The sequence below is a fragment of the Lonchura striata genome, chromosome 3 (genome assembly GCF_046129695.1).
Source record: "Lonchura striata isolate bLonStr1 chromosome 3, bLonStr1.mat, whole genome shotgun sequence".
NCBI lineage: Eukaryota > Metazoa > Chordata > Aves > Passeriformes > Estrildidae > Lonchura > Lonchura striata.
In genome coordinates this window covers 24,853,004-24,873,316 of record NC_134605.1, presented here as the reverse complement: position 1 = coordinate 24,873,316, position 20,313 = coordinate 24,853,004, and the positions used below count along the sequence as shown (strand labels likewise).

The 20,313-nt window shown below is 41.6% G+C and overlaps 1 protein-coding gene across 1 annotated transcript in view; it reads left to right on the top strand.

The window, feature by feature from the left end:
- Nucleotides 1-20,313, top strand: part of BMP2 (bone morphogenetic protein 2) — a 187,203-nt gene that overhangs the window by 74,747 nt on the left and 92,143 nt on the right. The window contains exon 2 of the mRNA XM_077781977.1: nt 12,525-12,630. The gene's annotated coding sequence lies outside the window, so the exon portion shown is untranslated. The remainder of the gene's footprint in view (nt 1-12,524; nt 12,631-20,313) is intronic.

Here is a 20,313-nt window from a genome sequence, read left to right as displayed (position 1 = left end):
ATTCCCATTGCTTTACCAGCCCTCCTCATGGATCTTTTGTATGTGGGAACAGTAGGGGAGATGGTTTGGTGTGGGAGAGGGGCTGGGTCAGTGAGAGTGGCTGCTCAGTGTGTTCTACACAAGAGAAATGCTTCTCCTGGGAAGGATAGAAGGAAGGATGGAAGGAAGGAGGGGAGGAAGGGGAGGGAGGGAGGGGGGGAGGAGGAAGGAAGGAAGGAAGGAAGGAAGGAAGGAAGGAAGGAAGGAAGGAAGGAAGGAAGGAAGGAAGGAAGGAAGGAAGGAAGGAAGGAAGGAAGGAAGGAAGGAAGGAAGGAAGGAAAGTTGCTGTCCCTCTGCTAATATGACTGTTCCTCTACTGGGAGAGTGACTGCCTGTGCTGGAACAGTCTCTTGTGAGGTTTTGGCTGCCGCAGCACCCAGCGCTGCCCTGGGTTGTTCTGGAGCAAGGTCTGGCAGCAGCCATGCTCCCAGGGCTGTCCCCAGGGCTGTTTGCATGCAGCCTCCCTGTTTTGAAGAGTAAGGGTGTTTACTGGCAGAGACTCGCGCTGTTCCCTGCCAGCTGGCCTCTGTGCCCAGGAATGTTCCCAGGCACACTTCATTTACTTGTATAGATAGAAGCTAATGTTACCAGCTATCATCTGTCCCTGAATCTCACAGCATGGGGCTGGACTGGCTGGGTGCTGCACACAAAGCTTTTGCAGCAGTGTCTTCTGCTGCATGGAGTGTTTATGGCTGGTGTTGTGCATGTTTGAAACCAGGTCAGGTTGCCTTCACTGAGAACCCTAACACCACCACCAGCTTTGTCCCAGACATATTTCTGCTGTAAGGGCTCCAATCACTGCTGCTATTGGGACTTCAGGAATGAACCACCCTTTATGGTCATGACTTTCAGTTCATCAGCAGTTCAGGTTGCCGTGCTGCATGTTCTTATTTACTTCTCATTAACATTAAGTTTACTTTGGAATTGTTGCTTCCAAAAGTAGGAATCCCAACCCAAATGAACTGAGTGGAAAATTTACACTGATTCTATATGGATAGGATTTTGCTGTAATTTCCTGTCATAGAATCACAAATTGGTTTGGTTTGGAAGGGACATTAAAGATCATCTAAGTCCAGATCCATTGCCATGGGCAGGGACAACTTCCACTAACCCAGGTTGCTCAGAGCCCCATCCAGCCTGGCCTTCAACACTTCCAGGGATGGGGGAGGCACAGCTTCTCTGGGCAACCTGTGCCAGGGCCTCACCATCCTCGGGGTAAAGAATTTCTTTGTAATATCCAATCCAACCCTAATCTCTTTCAATTTGAGGCCACTCCCCTTGTCCTGTCACTTCAGGTCCTTGCAAAAAATCCTTCTCCATCTTTCCTGTAGGCGCTCTTCAGGAACTGAAGGCCACAATTAGGTGACCTAAGGCCTTTCTTCTCCAGGCTGAACAATCCAAATTCTCTCAAGCTTTCCTCATAGGAGAGGGGCTCCATCCCACTTATAACCTTGGCCTCCTCTGGACTCTCTCCAACAGAGGTGATATCCATCAATTAACTCCCTGTGTTCCAGGTTATTTTACTTTAGATGAACTTCTTGTAGTCTTTCTAGTTATTTTCTTTCAATATCTTTTGTCCTTCTGAGTCCCACTGTATGATTTTTCTCCTCCTTCTTTGCTATTTTCCTCTTCTCATTCCCAGTCCATCTCTTTCTATAAAAAATCTTTGAACTTTTTTTGTTGTAGTTAATGAAGCTGTATTTGCAGAAGTTTAGGGCAGCAGAGATCACAAAAAAATAACAGGTCTAGTGGAAAAATATAATTTTTGCATGACAGCATCTCCTTTTGGATCAATAGCAGTGAGTCATATGCCAGGGGGTCTAGTTGGATGTGATTTCTTCTTTGGTGATTTGGAGGAAAATATAATGTATTTTAGGATTGTCATCTGTATTCTATTCAAAGACCCTAAGGATGCTTCAAAGACATGATTTACAGTAAGCTGTTAGTCATAGCTGAGACAGTCACCATTTTGTAATGTGGGAGTGATGCTGATATTTTGTATATTCTTTATTAGGTGTCTGTAATTACCCCTTACAACAGGGGTCACTAAACTACCACCTCTGTCACCTCTGTCACTAAGCCAAGGCAAACCAGACATTTTGGCTTATTGTAGTACAATTGTTGAATTTAGTTTTTAATTTTTATATGGATTAATCTTTTGTTGGATTTAATTTTTCATCACCTGCACAGTGATGTCACCTGCAGATAATATTGGGGCAGCTTCTTCCCTCAAATATAGTGGGTTATTTTGGGTAGTTGGAAATAATCATCAAGTTTTGTGTTCTCAGAAGAGCTGCTCAGCTTGGTGCAGGTGATTGATGTGCAAATAACAGACTTGGGGTGCTTTTGCAGGAAATAAAGAAGCAGGGAGCCCTCCATGGTCTTTAATACTGCTGCTTATATAAATGATAAGAGACTGTGGGTTTGAAGGCAAGGCTACTGCCTGATTTCTCCCTGGGAGCTGAACATCTGAAATGCTTACGGTATTAAAATCTGTGATTGCTCCTTCTGAGCAAGTTTCACTTAGATCCAAAGTGGTAGTAGTTCAGAACTGTTGCATTGACCTTGTTTTAAATTCAGATGTTCTTCTATCTATCTATCTATCTATCTATCTATCTATCTATCTATCTATCTATCTATCTATCTATCTATCTATCTATCATCTATCATATATATCTATATATGCCCATTTTGATCCAGTTTTCTGATTTGGTGGGTACAGTTCCTTGGTAAAGACAGAAGCAGTTTCAAAGCATGTTGCACATCTCTTGTATCTCCTGAAGAGATACATTTTATTCTCCTCTGGACCATCAGCTCCACAGCCACATTAGCTGCCTCTATGAGGAGAAAAGACAAATGGACCCAAAGGAAAGTTTTAGGGTTTAATGAAACAGTAAAAAAACAAATACTAAGTTTTTAATGAAAGAAATGGAAATGAAAAGCACACAGTAGTCACTTCTTTATGATCCATTAATTCCTTTCTCTTGCTCTGCAGAAAGCACATGTGTTCTGCAGTAGCTGAGCTGATCCTGTTGGCAGATCATTCATTCATTGTAATGGTGCAGGATCAAGGATTTAGGAAGGAAACTGGGAATACAAGAAGTAGGTGAAATCTGCTGAGACATAGATCCAGCCATCTGCTATCTGCACATAAAATCACTTGCAGCTTTTCAAACCTCCATCTCTAATGGATTTCTTTGTTCTCACAGCCTCCCTTAGCTAGCTTTTCTAGTGACTCAACTTCTTATCTTTTTTTTTTGCCCAGATTGATTCACTGTAGATGCCACTTTTCTTGAGTCAAAGTTGTTTTTAGCTCTCCTGGATCTTCTCCCTGCCGTGCATCCCTCTGCCCTACGTGGTGAGAGAGCAACATTCCCTCTGCCTCTCCCTGTCTAGCTGTCGGCCATCACAGCTACACCCTTCCTTCTGTCACCTGCTTGTGCTGCCCTGTCCCAGAATTCCTGCTTAGTACTGGAAGGCACACATGATGACCCCAATGTTAGTCCCACTTTGGAGACCACCCCAGCATGCTCCAGTGGTGACAGCAAATGGATATGAGCTGTGGTGTCTCACAAATATCAAACCAAACACAATGTATTTATGTAGATGGCTTTTTGTATTCAGCATCAACTTTTCTTCAAAGAAGAATCTGACAATTTCTGTGGGCAAATTAATCACCAAACACAATAGGATCATGAACAGCAAAGGCTTTTAGGGAGCACTGTAATGTGAATAATTGTCATTGCAGCAGCACTTCCAAAATAAGAATTTCCAAATGATTTTATAGTTTTGCTACATAAGTCACACAGTACCCAGGTAGGCTCAAATCAAAGTATTTAGACCGTAGTATATTTGAGCTAAGCCTTGATTGATGGAAATTTTCATGGAACACGTTTTCTTATGGAAATTCAATTTTCTCCATGTTGTATTCTTCGAATACAACATTTGAAGTTGTATTTCTTGCAGATGAAGTGAGTGTGCTTGTTCATTGTGAAGATAACAATACAGCCAATGAATTGCATATGCCTGAGTAAACTCTAAACACACAAGCCTAACATGGAATATAAATCTAAATGTCTTGCACATGCTATGCAAATTCAAGAGTCTTCAATAGGGCCCTGTTTCACCAAGGAGCTGATTCCAGAAAAGTTGGAAAAAGCAGTGGAATAACTTTAACATTATTAACCCACATAAAGACTCCTGAATATAGTACAAAATCACTCATGTTGATATTGGCTCCCCCCTGGAAAGAAAAAGAGATCAAAGTTGTTTTTTTTTTTTTCTTTTCCCTGAAAATATTAGCCTTGAGTTTGTTTTCAGATCTTTAATGTAAAATTGCATTTACTTTCTATGTTTTCAAGACTGAGGCATTATTGTTACTCCAGTTCAGTAGGCTTTTAATAATTTGTTCTTATACTCACATTTGTTTAGCTCTTTCTGAATGGCAAGGAGAAGATTTTCCCCACCAAAAATGGAGGGTCTTTTCAAAGGTGGAAATAACTTAAAGAACTGCACCTTTATGGTTATTCCTAGATTTGTTTATAAGGTTAGAGACCCATAAAGCATTCAGAAGTAGTTTAATGGGTAAGTTGATGCAGATGCTGAGAAGTAGTTTAACGGGTAAGTTGACATAAATTGCTGCATCCTGATACTTTGTTCACTTTCTGTTCTAGCATATTGTACTTTTGAGTTCATTGTAGTACCAGGTTACTCAAACAAGATAAGAATGCTCATTTCAACAAGAGTAGGACTAAATCTGTTTTTTTTCTGAAGAATATAGCACATTGTCTTTTATTGTTACAATTTCAAAATGGTGCCTGTGTATTCTTTTCAAAACACAGGGAATTTCAATGCATCTTAATGGGATGTATTTGTTTAATATCTGCAGAGAAAAACCCTAAGTAACCCTCTCATTTTGAGTTTCTGCTTTGTATTTTTGTTCATCAGGGACCACCCTGACTCCGGGGTTTAGCACTAAAACTTTACCAGTCAATGCACTGCTTCACTTCCAGGCAGAGCCTTACATGGGGTGAGAGGGTGTGAAAAAACCCTCTTCCATTCCAATTTTTCAGTCTAGAATTTCTACGTCCTTCACTTCCCAGGAGTGACAATCCCTTTGTCATAAACTGCTGGTACTGCAAAAATCCAGGCACCCCAGATCCTGGGTGACACCAGCAATTCTGTTCACTCTGCTGAGAAGAAATGCTGAAAATTCTCCTGCTTCCCCAGGGTCTTGAGAGACAGCTGGAAAACCACTGCATGGTCCATTCTTCACAACGCTTGAGAACTGAGGGGAAGCATCTCTGTCCAACCTTTGGCTCCTTTTTCCTGATAAGAAGAACCAAATAGCTGATGTAGAGGGAATGGTGAGAACCAGGATAGCTTCTCTCTGTCCTTCAAAGTTAGGACCCTCTCCTGCAGTCCTGATTTAGAAGGGAGGTCTTGCCTGAGTGAGGAATGCAGCCCCAAATGAGTTCCTTACTCCAGGATGTTAGTTGCTGTTGAGAATATTTACAAATGGGCTTATTTGATGAAGTGATTTGTTGATCCTAAGAAACTTCTTTATCTCATCAAGTCCACAGCACAGGAAATCTAATGTGAAGGTTTGGTCCCAGCAAAGTATGCTTGGCTTCAAGAAAAGAATCACACTTTGGAAAGAAAGGAATAATGGAATGTTAAATTACTAATGACTTTTGCAGCTTGTTTGCAGTTTGATCTTTCTATGCTGTAAAATTTATTTCAGTATTTAATTTCTGGGGCTTAATTTGTGCCTTAGCTTGGGTTATTTAAAAAAAAAAATTCCTTCTGCTTGGGAGAGTTTGTTTCCTACAACAAAAGAATAGTATTACAATAGATGGTTTGCCTTTGGCTGCCAGAAGCCCCAGCTGTTGATAGGAGGTTATTCTGCACAAGTGTGTAAATAATGTTAAGACTGTTAGGCTTCCTTGAAACTGTATGAAAACACAGCTTACCTCTCCCAAACCTCCAGTCCAGGGTGTGATTTTCTGTGTGCTACCTTGGCTTTGATAGGTCTGCTCACACACTTTGCTCAGATAAATGCTCATGTGCTTGACTGGATCAGATTCGTGCAGCTGTGTCTGCTGTGGGCTGCAGCTCCTGTAATCTTGCTCAAACAGTCTTTACATGAAGCCTCTTGCCAGTGCTGTGAATATGGACATGGGAAGCTGGAGCTCAGCATATGGTGCCAAGGCCTGGGCAGCCTGTGCTGAGCCTTGGCCACACATCACAGCCTCCAGGCAGCTTGCTGACATTAGATTGGCACAAGCTGTGGGTGCTGCTTTCAGGTGCCTCAGAGAGCTGGGACTACATGAGGATACTAGTGGGGTCACTTTGTATCCTTCTGTGGGGATAACAGAGCTTACTTGGCCCACAAGAGGGGCAGAGGGAGAGTTCCACCTGCTGACGTGGAGCGGGTGTCTCCATCTGTTTGTCTCCTGTTCCAGACATACCTGGATTTCTCCACACATGAGCTTGTTAAACTGCATACCTCATTCTACAAAAGGGAAGCTGACCTGTGGAGACCTGACATGATTTGCACAGGGTCAGGAATGGTAGAGCTGAAGACTGAATCAAAGTCTCTTGAAACCACACCAGTGCCTCAGCCACAGGGTCACCATTCCTTTGGAGAATATTTTCCTTTGGCTCTAGCAGCTTTTGCAGCTGCCTGGCTTTGTAGAGCAGATCCAAGGCTCACTGAAGTCACTGGGAGTCTACTTACTGATTTCCAGCAGGCTTTGGATCAGTCCCATTAGGTGCATTTTTCCTATATATTAGAAAGAACATGCTCCCATTACCTGTCCCAGTTGTGTGTTAGGGAAGCTGTAGGGCTGGAGATTAGTGCTGTTTCTTTTACCTTGTAAGGACCCCTGGCAACTCTTTGAAAACACTGATAGAAACCAAGGTCATTGCTCCCATCTCCCCACTGGAAATTTCTGCTCCCTCAGAGCACAGCTACATAAACAGCTGATTTGGCATTTACCACAAGGAAAGGAATGGAAACACTTGGCAGGGTGGTGGGAATGAGCTATTGGAAGTGATGGGGGTAGGGCCAAAACCTTGGAGCAGAGCTACTGGTGGTGGAAGAAGCTGTGCTGGATGCTGAATCCACAGTTTCTGTGGCTGCAGCCTCTTTGAAGAGATGGGAACTATCAGATGTGGGTGGGAAGGGATCTCTTCAACTGCTAGTAAAATGTTATGATCAGTGTGATCACTGATCACCCACTTAACCAACAGTTGTAAGTGAAGATTTCCTTTAGTTCCCCAGGGTCAATACTATTCTCTGCCATTACCCCAGACTGCAAAAATGTTGGGTGGGAATTCACTGCTGTTTTTACATTCCCATATTCCCTCACCTGTGGTAATACCAATTTTTCTTAGCGCCCTTGTCTCTGCCCATGAGGATGTCAATTCTGTTTTTTATGAGATCAGTGCCTTCTGTGACATGGTTTCCTGAGGTTTCCTCTGTGAGGGAGGGAGAAGGCTGAGCAGAGCTGAACACAAACCTGATGTGCACCAAAACCCACCAAAACCTGAGTTGTATTTCTGTTGACTGTATTTGGCTTCTGTTTTTACCCAAAGACCATTGAAACAGTCACTTAGATGAGGCTGTCTACTGCAACTACAGAACAGTCATTAGCTTTGTTTAAAATTATATACATGGACTCAAACAAAATTGTGCTCCTGGCAGGTTTTCTACCTGTTTGCTGGTCCTTCTGAGGACCCTGAGTCTAGATTCATCCCAGTTTGCATTAGATTCTTAGTCAATTGTTTGAGTTGGAGACCTAATTCCTTTGGGCCTGGGAGCCCTCAGTAATCAGCGGAGAAAAAAGGTACTTCCCAAAATCAATTCAGAAATTTAGATGGGATGTAAGTGCCTAAATGTCTTCAGTCATTTCTACTGAATATAAAGGGAATTCCGAATAGGGAAACTCCTAGTTTAAGCAGTTTAGTGAAGTGCCTGAAGTTAGATGAGATGGATCTGTGCGTTGGTGACAAGTGATTTCTCATGGACCTCACTAGACTTTCATGGAGCTGCTTAACTACAGATATGTTGTTTAATAAGGAAAAGAGAAACCTGTGGGAAAACAAAGAATATCAATAATCACACATACTTACAAAAAATATCACTAATCACGCATACTTACATCTGGCAATAAAGTTTTTGGAAAAAAATCAGTGCAGCAGCTTGTTGCCTTTGAAACATAATGCTATTAAAATGTTCAACATGAAGTTTCTATTTTTAAAATAGCAGTTGAAAAAAATGCACAAGATTAATAAGAAACTAAATTGAAACCATGTTGGTTCATAGGTAACACAGACAAACACTGAGTTAATGGGGAGGGCTGTGTGTGCGCTCCAGTTTGGGCCACTGCTTGTTTGGTTTTTATTTCGTCTTTCTTAGGAAGCAGAAGGGGGTAGAAATACCAGCCTGTTTAATCTCTTACTTCCTTTCTTTGGCTGTTGTTCAGTCGAGTTTATTAAGCCTTCTGGAACAGCAGCTTATGGCAAGTTAAGACATCATCTGCCACCCCAATACATAGGGAGTTGCTGATATAAACTGTTCTCCAGCAGAAATGGACAACAGTCTGCCCACAGAAAGGCCTTAAACACAAACAAGGGGTTATGTAGCAATCATATTGGAAATTGAGGTTTGAGTATTGAGCTATTGGCCTGGAAGGCAGAAATCACCTGACATAGGTGTCCAGGAGAACTGCAGATTTCTGTCTCTGTTGTTGGAGCAGATGCAGCTGAGAATAAGCAATTCTTGTCCAGATAAAAAGCAGGAGAGAGAAGCTGCACCTCCAAGGAAGTGTGTACAAAAGCATATGGGATTTTGTTCCAAGGTGACTGCAATCTCATGTTAATAACCACAGCTGCCAGCCCAGAGAATTTGATGAACTCAAGTCCTTGATATTAGATTAGAAAAAAGATATTGAGTAGGGAAGTAGAGTGTTGGTAGGTTGGACCCTGGAGAAAAGCTTTGGTTTTGTTGGCACTGTTGTGACCATTTACAGGATATCAAAATCTGTCCCACTGACTGCAGTGGATTTAGGATGATATTTGCCAGCAGCACAACAGTCCCACATGGCTTCTATTTTCTCCCAGATTATTAATTTTGTTTTAAAGTCTAAAGGAACTGTCTGGGTGGCAGTAACAGAAGAATGAGCACTGGAGGACCTTGTTAGTAGCCCAAAGGAGAATATGCAGATAGTGGCTTGGTTCAAGAATTGTTGGCAGCAGCATGAATGTTACCAGCAGAACTGTTGGAGCTGTGTATGGAATAACCTGCTGTAAATAAATGACACACAATGTCCAGAGAACATTTACATAAGTCTGTAAAATATTAAAGAAGTAAATGTAGGAAGGAACTAAGAACTCGTTGGAACTGAATGACAAGATAAAGCCAGGAGAATTTCTGCCCCAAGGCACTCTCAGTCAGCTCCAGCAGTCTCCCTCCATGTGAATATGACCTCCAGACATATTTCCCAAAACCAGGTTTCTGGCTATTCCTCTGAGGATGTTTGATTTTCAGTTGAACCCTGCATGTCTCATAACAAGCTCCAGGTCGTGGTTTGTGCTCCATTTCTTAGATAATGGAGATTGGGATAGAGTCAGTGATGAGAACCTTTGGGAAGGCCACAGATATATGGGGAGGGATCTGCTAGTGTTTAACAAGAGAACATTAAAGTCTTTCAGTTGACTGCTGCAATTACTCTGATTTTATGTATGAGCAAGTTACATAGGTTGCAAAGCTTCAATAACTTAAGCTCTGCAAAACATACACATGAAAACAGGAACACAGGTGCAAATTGCCTGATGGCAGCATTGCTAAATAAATTTTTTTTTTCTGGCCAGAACTGTCCAGAATTAAAGAAAAATAAACAAAAACCTCAGAATTTTGAGTGTTAGCTGAAGAAATCACATTTTTTTCTCATTGACCATATATCCTATTTTCTCAGACACTGACCTATTTACTCAAGCACTTTGAAGTCTCAGAGTTATTGTTTAAGTGTTATATGCTACTGGTAAAATTTGTTGGAAAGTAGAACTTTCTCTATTAGAACAAAATTTGAAGTTTCAAAATGAGTTTGCATACCCCATTGGGAAATCAGGCACTCAATGAAGTTGGAGTGTGTTGGGCACTCACAGTGTAGGGAATATTCTGAGAAGTTTTACTTTGGAAGTGTCAAAATATTTTGATTCTGAAATTTGAAAATACAATGTTTGATAGCAGTGATTTTCTATTATCATACCATAAAGTGTAACAGTGTAAGCTCACTGGGGTGTAACATTTTGCACATATGGTATGTATCAACATTTGTTTTCATGTAACAGATGTATGAGTTGAAACAATGAAATACAGTGATATGGTGAGAATAAAACATATGAGTCAAGATTAACTTGGAAAGTTAAAACATTCAGCTGTAAAACAATTTGGTTTCACAAAAAAACGGTCTTTATTATGTAAAAACTACTACCTCAAACTGCTCCTAGCTTTCAAGCAAGTTTCATTATTATAAGTGAAACCAGTGATGTCCAACAATTTCTATTGTGGCAGCTTCTAATGCTGTTAAACTTTTACCATGCATGCTGAAATCATCCATGCTGAGGGCTGCTGCAGGCTGGGCTTCCCTGGAAATGATCAGCAGAAGTGTTTCAGCAGTTTCTGAGGCTGAGCACAGGGAAGAATATGTAATTTTGCTTACATTAAAACACTACAACTGTTTCAGAGAAAAGTATTAAAAAGGGTACTGGGGTGGGTTTTTTGCCTCCCAAGCATCTGCCCTGGTTTGGCCAAGGTCATATCTCATATCATGTTCACACTTTCTCTATGTAGCTCAGGAGCTCTGTTGGCTCAAGGAGGGATTGGTGGAACCAGGGACTCATGTCTGGCTTTTTGTTTCTCATTTTTTTGCTGCTCAGATATGTAGGCAAGATTTGGAAGGAACAGTAGCTTCAAATACTTTGTGTTCTTGATTGATCTAATTAGGTAATTGTGCCCTCCTACTAAGGGAAAACCAGCTGATCTGCAGAAAACTCAGTTTGGTTCATGGAACATCTGCTGTTCTTCCTTTTCTGCCTTCAACCTCAAGTCCACATTTCGAGGCAGTCACGGTGAGATGATGCTCTCCTCCATGCCAAGGCAGAGCCGGCGGTGCCAGAGATCTAATCAGGTGGTGACATCAAGGACTGGCAGGGATTTATGTGAACATGGAAAAAGTAGTTCTCCTGGCTCTCCCACTCATGTGGCTGTCCAGAAGCGAGGTTTCAATTATAAGCAAGGCTGAAGTACATTTGTGTTAATGAGAAATCTGTCAGCCAAGGTGCAGATACTCCAAGAGTACATGTGATAGGATAATGTGCATGTTGCAAATTCATTTGACATAGCTGCTCACTTGAGTTTGGTTAATTAAGATGGATGATCCCTTTTGTCTGGGAAGTGGCATCACTGAACCCAAATGTCTGTGAGAAGTTTAAGATGTTGTGTTTCCTGGGCTGCTGGATGTCAGGATTTACCTCAGAACACCTGACCGGGGTCTGTGGGGGAAGGGTGGGTGGCAAGGTGCAGGTTGTCACTGCTAACATGGAACGGGGTGGCTTGACAACCCTGCTGCGTGAAAACCTTCAGAACCAATTTTTGGGGGATTTCTGAATGTTTTGGAACACTAAAGCTGCTCTTCCCTGCCCAGCTCTGGGTGCCTGGGCATCAGTCTCCTTGTGAGGCGGGGTTCTCTGAGGCTGTGGGGAGAGATGGGAGGCTGCTCTCTGAGACTGTGAGGGGAGGAAGTGGCTACCCTGGACTGTGAGGAGAGGAAGGGGCACTGCCTGAGCTGTGAGGGACAAGGGGTTCCCTAAGGCTGTGAGAAGAAGAGGGAGCCCTCTGAAGAGTGTGAGGAGAGAGTGGGAGCTCCTCTCTGAAGCTCTGAGGAGAGGACGAGGCTCTCCGAAGCTGTGAGGGGACACAGGGGCTGCTCCCGCCGGCCACAGCAGCCAGCAGCCCCACCCCAGAGTGCATCTGAGTGCAGCACTGAACTAACAATAGCTGAAGGATTTGGAATTAATTCCTACACTGTTTTTGTAAATTATTGAAATCCTTTCTTTCAAAAAGGTAATGGTATTTTGATTGGTTTATTTCTGTTGATAACTTTTACTTAAACAGGCAGCAATAGTCAAGATACTCACTATGAGTTCTTTTTCCTGAAACCTAATTTCTTCCACCCAGATGTCTTGTGGGAATCTCAATGCCATCCAACCATGAGCTCCTGTTTATAATTCAGCTTCCTGAGGGGAGGACAAGCTCAGCTCTGATTTGTTTGCACACATCAGGTCTAACTTTCTCCTTTGGGCTCCTACATGGCACCAAGGGACCTGCCACTCCTGCCCAAAGCCCTCCATGCAGTGTGGAATGTAACCTGGTGTCCAGGGCAGGCTGCTAATTACAGCTTTAATTTTATTGTGCTTAGGAGGAGACAGATATCCAAGCTTCCCTTACTTGTAAGTATGGATCTGAAGAAAGGCAGATAAGGTGTGCTGACGGATGGGACAGCCCAATGGCAAATTGCCCATCAGGTGAGTAAAACCTGCGACTGATGAGCCCCATGAAAGGGTGACTGTTACTAGAACAATACATATGGATAGATAAAACTATGTATCTACATATATATTACACACACACACACCCACCCACACCCCCCCCCCCCACGTATATGTATTTGTTTCTATGTGGTGTTAAGAGCATCAGTTCCAGAAGGATTTAGAAAATAAGAAAATGTGTGTTTTATATTATTCCTGTGTATACATTTTCTTACCTAATACATTCTTCATTTCCTCCTGAGCCTTCTTAAGTAAGTTGCTAATGTATATGCAATGCAACTTATAAGAAACTAATGGGTATCTAAATAATGTCTTGCAATGTCTAATTTTGGTGATAAGTTAAACCCCCCTGCACTTCATGGCTCAGAAACAACCTATTATTTTAGAAGAAATGATCTATTATTTTACAATAAGAAAATAAAAACAAGGGTATGCTCTTAGCTGTAAATACTGCAAAAATTATTTTAAATTTAAAAATGGTAAGCTGTGGTTTTGTTAGTTGCAAATTGCTGCAGCTCCATAACTTTGAAAGGGGGATCAGCTGATTTATATCAGTTGAAAATTTCTCTTGGAGTTCTTGATGTTTTATTCATAATTCTTGGATCACAGTACATTAGAAATCACTGTGGTGGATTTACCATAAATATTACGGTTCTGTGGTGCATTATTCTTTGAATAATCCCATTAATTTCAGAGGCTGAAAAGTACTCAAGAGGACTGATTCCACTGGAAAGAAGAAACGCTGATCAGCCTTGGACTATGGTTCTGGGAGTATCAGCACAGCCTACTTCCCAGTGTGGTGCTGAACTGAGCTCTGTAGTAGTTGCTCTGCTCCTTGTTCTGTGTGCTGTTGTTAACCCAGCTGTGCTAGGTTCAATACAGCACCTCTTGGGATGGGCAGTAGCCTTTCCACTGACTTATCAGGCATGGGGTGTTCAGGGATCTTGAAGGAGATCAAATAGCAGCTAGCAATGGTGTCTGGCCTTCTTCCAGCTTTAGTTATTGCCTGTAGTGCTTATACAACCTATTTGGTACCTAATTTTTTCTCATTTCATAAAACAGAGAGTGACTCAGCCATGCTATGCCACTTGGTATTGTTTGTATATTTTCACTTATCTTTGTTTCCAAAGGAGCTAAATCCAACAGCTATCCAGTTACTGACCTTTTCTATATGAGTTTGTGTCTCCAAAGGCTGACTGTTACCTTTATATGACTAACCAAAATATGAAAGTTCAAATCCTTGTTCATTCTCTCTTAAAATGTTCATTTTTCAAAACTGGGACAGATGTTTGGTGCCATTGGAAGAAAAACCTGCAAAACCTGGAACAACAGTAAGGTCGATGTTAAGGTACTGATGATGTTTCAGAAATGGAGCTGGTTGAAATATTTCAGATTTTAAGATGTTGTTGGTCTCTTCAAATATAAATTTTGGGCAAAGAAAAAAAGCAATAATAGAAATTACTACAAAAAATATTTCCATTATGTAGTTTACATATTTTTGCACTCATAAGATTTGAAAAGGGGAGACACAGTTGATCAGGAGCAACCAAGTGTCAAAGGCACATGAGTTTGGTACTGTAGATGCTGAATGTGTTTCTGCACTGATCACTGAAGAACACCAGACATCCACCATCTGGAGTTTGGTAGCTCTCATCACACCAGGACTGTGCTCTCATTTTTCTCCACTTCCACCAGCAGTTTGTCCTGCTTGCTGAGTTTTTTCCTTCAGGTTATTTGAGGGAAACAGGTGTTTCCCAGGAAGCCTCAGTGCTCACAGCCCTAATCGTTGTCTCTGGCAAATGGATCCTTTGTGCTGTCTGGAGGATTAATAGAGGGTTAGGTGCTTAAAAAAATAAACAGTGAGTTCAAACAGTGGGAAGGAGTGAAGCTGTATGTGGCTGATGAGCGAGGTGATGTCATTTATTTAGCAGAGGTGATACAGTAGTCAGAGATGCCATGAGGGGAAGGCTCCTTTGAAGGAAACAGGAGAGTTATGAGGCAAACCACAGAGGAGCTGTTAGTGGCTGATGGAAAAAGGTTGTTGGGTTTGAAAGCTCGGAGCTCAGGTGCAGTGCAAGAGAATAGGGGCTCATTGTTAAGGCAAGGATCAGCACTCCCTTTTGTTCTGTGCCCTGCCCCCCTCCTCCTCTGGCACTACAATAATAATATCTTGTCACTCCTAAGACATGCTGGCACAGATCGTGTTCACTGATGGATGTTCGCTCAATGGACGTACAAAAATGGTTTGTTTCTGTTGATGTATGTCTTTGCAGGCTCATCTAATGGGAGTGTAAATAAATGAACCCTTCAGCAGGGATTTCTTTCACTGCAGTCCAGTTTAACCTCTGAGTGCCTTGCTGTCAGGAGTCACTCCAAATGCTTTACTGCCTTATACTACTGCTGCCTTTTTCTGGAGTTTCATGTATTCCATTTGCTGCTCATTTGCACAGGCAACTTGCTATATGTGGATGCAATTAATATTTTATAATGAGTATTTAGTAAAACAAGACTGAGAAATTAGGATGAGCACTCAAGGAAGGTAAGAGCCTAATGTTCACTGAGACAGTTAAAAGGATTTCCCATTATTTCACCCAGGGGTGATGACAAGCTCTTGAGATTAATTTATTTCAAGTTGTGTGCAAGACCTGGTTTGTATGAAGTTGTGAATCATAGAACTGGAACATTTTCCTGTGGTCAAAATACATAAATACTACAGTGGTACTTTTCCTCAAGACAATGGAACTCAAAGACATCTTCAGAAATCACGCAGAATGAGTGTATAATAGTGATAAACCAAAAATAGCTTTGCAAAGAAGGCAATCCCTAATGTATTATTCTTTGGAGATTTTTTCACCATAAGTATGTGGGAATAGAGTTTTGAAAGGAGGTCAGCATAGTTTTCATAGCTCTGTTTTAGAGTTTGAAGTGCTCATGTTTGGCACACTTTGCCTAGCCTGGAAGTGCCATAATCTGTTATTCTGCATTTAAAGAACCATTTAATGGTCACTGACCAAACCCCATTTTGTCAAGTCTCCGCTTAAAAAGGCTTCTCCAAAGAAACTTGTACACCAGCAGCAAGGAGCTTCTGGTGAAGATGGAAATGGAAGGTAACAGGCCTAGTGCTGACAGAGAAATTTCAATTGCTACTTGGAAAAATTACAAAACTAGTTGCAGTTTTCCTACCATTTCCATTATCAGTCGAATCAGTCATGGAATAGGATATGCTTGCACAGTGAGAGAATGTCACACAGCTACAGAAATGCTCACCAAGTGCAGAGATCTGACATGATCCGTGTAACCTCCTAACAAGTTGTGTGTTGGGACAACATTCTGTTATATCATACATCTGCAACAAAGACAATTAAAAGCAGCCTTCTCCCACTTCAGTGTCAGGCATGCAAATGGAGATACAAATGCCAGATTTTGCCAGGAGACCCAACTATTGACAGACATTAGCCTTTCCTGAAGTGCTTCTGCTAATTCTAATGCCCTCCGTTCTATTTGGAGTTTTCAATGCAAATGTACTCACTAAGGGAGAAAATCCTCTTTTTCAAATATGCAATTTATTTTTCAGCCTATGTGTTTGCTGACCCTGCTAATAAAGTGCAATTTAAATGCTGCATTCTAGAATGGGGAACACTGTCCCTCCATCCCTTCTCTTATGTGTTTATTGTAGTGAAAATGTAAGGACTTTATTGGAAGGTTGGCCATGAGGACACTGGAACAGAGCATGCAGTATCTCCATATCATTCCTTCATTATTTATGGTTGCAACGTAGTACATGATGCACCAGATGTGCATAAGAAGAAGGAGGGGTGCAAATGAGAACTTCAAATGACTGTGATGAATAGTTGAAAGTGAACAGAGGGGCTTTTAAGGCTCCTTTAAAGAAAGCCTAATGTTCTGCTTCCCTAAGCAGCAGGCTACTGATGATGGAAAAGTCACAGACATACCTACAGAGATTTGGGAAGCTCTTGTTTCAGTAGGTCTTTATGGTAGCTAAAAAAATAGAATTCCTGTGCTCCTGCCAACTAGGCTGGTGTGTCCAGCTCACTTTTCTCCTTTCCATTTTGCTCTATAAGGACAATGTGCAATGACTTGGACAGTGCTGAACACCAAACCAGGTCTGTCCTTCTTTAGCCACCCTCCTAAGACTAGGTCCTACTTGTGAGTGGCACTTCTCCATACTTGAGCAGTGCCATCTCTGAGGACTTCTGATTCTTGTTCTGTTCTGGTTCTGATGGTGGCATAAAGTGCCAGGCCCTGCAAACTATGAATCTTCTTTGCCTTATTAAAAAAAGTGGTGATATTTTCTTAGACATACACAACCTGCACTTCCCTGATGGCATCCTGGAAATCCAACATTAGTATAAATCAGGAAGGAAAAGCCTTATATCCTCTTCCTGTATCACCCTGTTATATAACAAGCTTTCTAAACTATTCTGAATACAGGCTAAAAATTACTGGCTTTTCCAACCAACAAACTCCTTGATTAATTTTTTTGTTTCCCTTTTTGGTAACCTGATTTGAAAAATACAGCAAAAATGTCACAGATGCAAAAGGTTTTTTTTATAGGAATTCTTGAAGCTTTTAACTGAGTCTGTTTTCTGAGCACAGCTAAAATTGTTTAGAGCGGAATCAAACAGCCTTTGTGCACTCCGGGTTCTGCGGGATCACATCTCTGAGGGGGATGCACTGTGTGGATGCCAATGTTCAGCTGACACTGAGCTACTGCTTCATGCTGTCCCCCCATGGGCTTTTTCCCTTGTGCCACTTCCACTTTCTCCATGGTGGTGGGTGTGCTTCAGGATGAGCCCTGAGTGTGGCTGAATCCTGGAGGTGAGGGGGAAGGGGATCTGGGCAGCCTGTGGGTATTACAGAGAGTGGGCAGTGAGGCATGTAAAACACCACCCTGATGTACAACCACCCCGAGCAGCAGCGCTGCCTGAACTCAGCATTTCCTTGGTTTGTGCTGATTGAACTGATAGAAACGTGCCCTCAAAGAGCTTCAGCTCCTAAGTTAACACCATTCTTGTGAGGGTGAATTCATCGCCAGAGCAGACCACCCCTCCTCGCACAGGTCTTTAGGAAAGGGTAAAGCAAATAAGTGCCATGGTGCCGAAATCAGAGCAATGGCTGATGGAGCCCCGATGGGGAGAAGAGCCAAACAGCCTGAATGAAATGTCAGTAAGCATGGAAGTTAAAAATACACTTCTCAGACCTTGAGGACACTCTGGGGACTACAAATCTATATTGATACTAGACTTCAAAAGTTCCAAATAAACAGCAGGATTTTCTCAATGCACAGAAGTGCATACTTGTGATGTCAGAGCAATGTTATTTCTGCACTGCAAATCTCAAGGCACATGCCTTAAAAGCCAGTCCAGATAAGTTGCAACTTATTTAATTTACATTTATAATTGCTCTTATTTTATTTTCATGTATCATAGAAACGTAGTTTTAGATTCATACTGTGATTCCCAAATTTTCATCTTTCTGAAGAGAATGTTACTCTCTTTAGAGTAGAGCTTGTGTGAGAGCAAGTGATTCATACTGTGATTCCCAAATTTTCATCTTTCTGAAGAGAACATTACTCTCTTTAGAGTAGAGAGCTTGTGTGAGAGCAAGTGATCTTTCTGAGGGTTAATATTCATTCTGTGCTAGATGACCTTGGACAATTGAATTAGGAATGATTACATTGATTTGCTTTGGGAGATACTTATCCACAGATAACAGTGAGCCTCTAAAACCAGACCTTTTCTGAATGTGCCTCATTCTAAGTGTTTGGAACACCAACATGTTTCTTGTTTGAATACAGATGGCATCCCAGTTCTCAAAAGGCTTTGTCTTTTTACTATAGAAAAAAGAGAACTGTAGATACCATTGCCTGGATGGAAATTGCTGAAAATAGCTGTAAGTCTGCTTTTTCCCTCTGTGTTACACACAGGAGTTGCTTTTGTGGATGTATTTTAACTTACTTAGATTTGTCTAGGAGAACTTGGAAAGACTGTAGTGTATGGAGAACATATTTTATATTTGTGTCTTTTTGGTCTAATAGTAAAGCTCAGATAGAACCAAACTCATGACAAATACCATAAAAGAAAATCAAGTGTACAGATTTTTTTAATAGTAAACAGAGCCTGTGGAATATTTTTCCATGATATAAAATCCTTAAATTAATTTGTTGTAGGATGAATTAATCAATGACTGTAGCTTATGTGTAGATCAGAGTGGTGAATTGTAACAGTACTCTCAGAGGTAAAAACCCCGAGCACTGATCTAGAGTAAGCGGAAGAGGTTGTATTTATGATAAATGCCAGCCTCCTAACAGGGAGCCAAATCACATATTTTATGAGTTTGTGAGTGTGACATTTGACTGCTGCTGGAAGAACAACCACACTCATGGCAGCAGAGTTTAGGCATAGGTTGATCTGAGTTAAAATAGCAATCTGCATGGCTTCATGGGAAAGCTTAATTCTGAGAACATGAAACTCCTGTTCTACACATGCAGGGAGCAGCATTCTCCTTGTGTGACTGTTTCAGTGTAAAAGGGAACAGCCATATTTAAGGGGGAAGGAGGAGAATTCCATATATATTGTATGTCAGAGGACACTTCACTCCCCAGAGCATGAAGAAACATGCCCTCTATAACTGTATTTTTAATACAACCAAACTCTTTGCATGAGGACAAAGCTCAGAAATATTGCTGAGTTTTTCCATGTGCGTCCCACTGTTCAAACTCCCTTAGTTAATCTCATCTCTGTGTTCAGTAGGATGTGGGGGCTCTGAAGTGCTGGTAGCACTAAGGGGAGCTGCTTTTAGAGCTGGATTTGAGCTCTGTTACTGAGAACTCCTTGGAGGGTTGGGCACTGCAAAGTAGGACACTTGAAAGCCAGGTGCTGGGGAAAGGGAAAGTGCTGCATGAGCAAGAAGTGAGATTATAAATTAGAGTTCAGCTCAGCACGTTTGGAGTCACATTAATAGCTTAGGGGTTTGTAAGAGAACACCATCAAGGATTCAGAATTACAGCCAAAGTGGAGGGAAAGCATAATGCTTTAGTACCGTGTGATTTATGCACCAAATAAGTTAGAATTAGTCACCAATGTGAAGTGGGTTTGGAAATATTAATAACCCTTATCCAGCACTTATTGTATGATGATCAGCTACAAATCTTCTTTGAGCGAAACGGGAAGTAGCCAAATCCTTTCTCCCTGCATATGGGAAGTACTCATGCTGTTGTTCAAGGGCTGCCTGGTTTGAATTCTGTTTTTTTTTTTCTTGGGGTGAGGCCATGGATTGCTCATGGCAACTTGAGCATTTCCAGTTGGCTCAGAGTACACATGATGCAGATGGGATAACTGTGTGGAACTGGGAACTCTCATTTCCCTGGGCTGAAGCAGTGTACACAGTTCACTCATTGGAATGGGCATTTTTGCCCAGAGAGGGCATAAAAAAGGTGTGAAAACTCTGTATGTTGCAAACTCAACATTGTTGCTGTTCATGGTCTGACTATTTTGGTCCTGAATAACTTTTAAGATCTTTTTCCTACTTTTTGTGGTTGTTTGAAGTGGAAAACTTTCCATTAAGGCTAAAATTCTGTTCTGGTTGATGCTTTGCCCATTTGTATTTGTGCCAAAACCAGTACAAGTTTTGATTTCT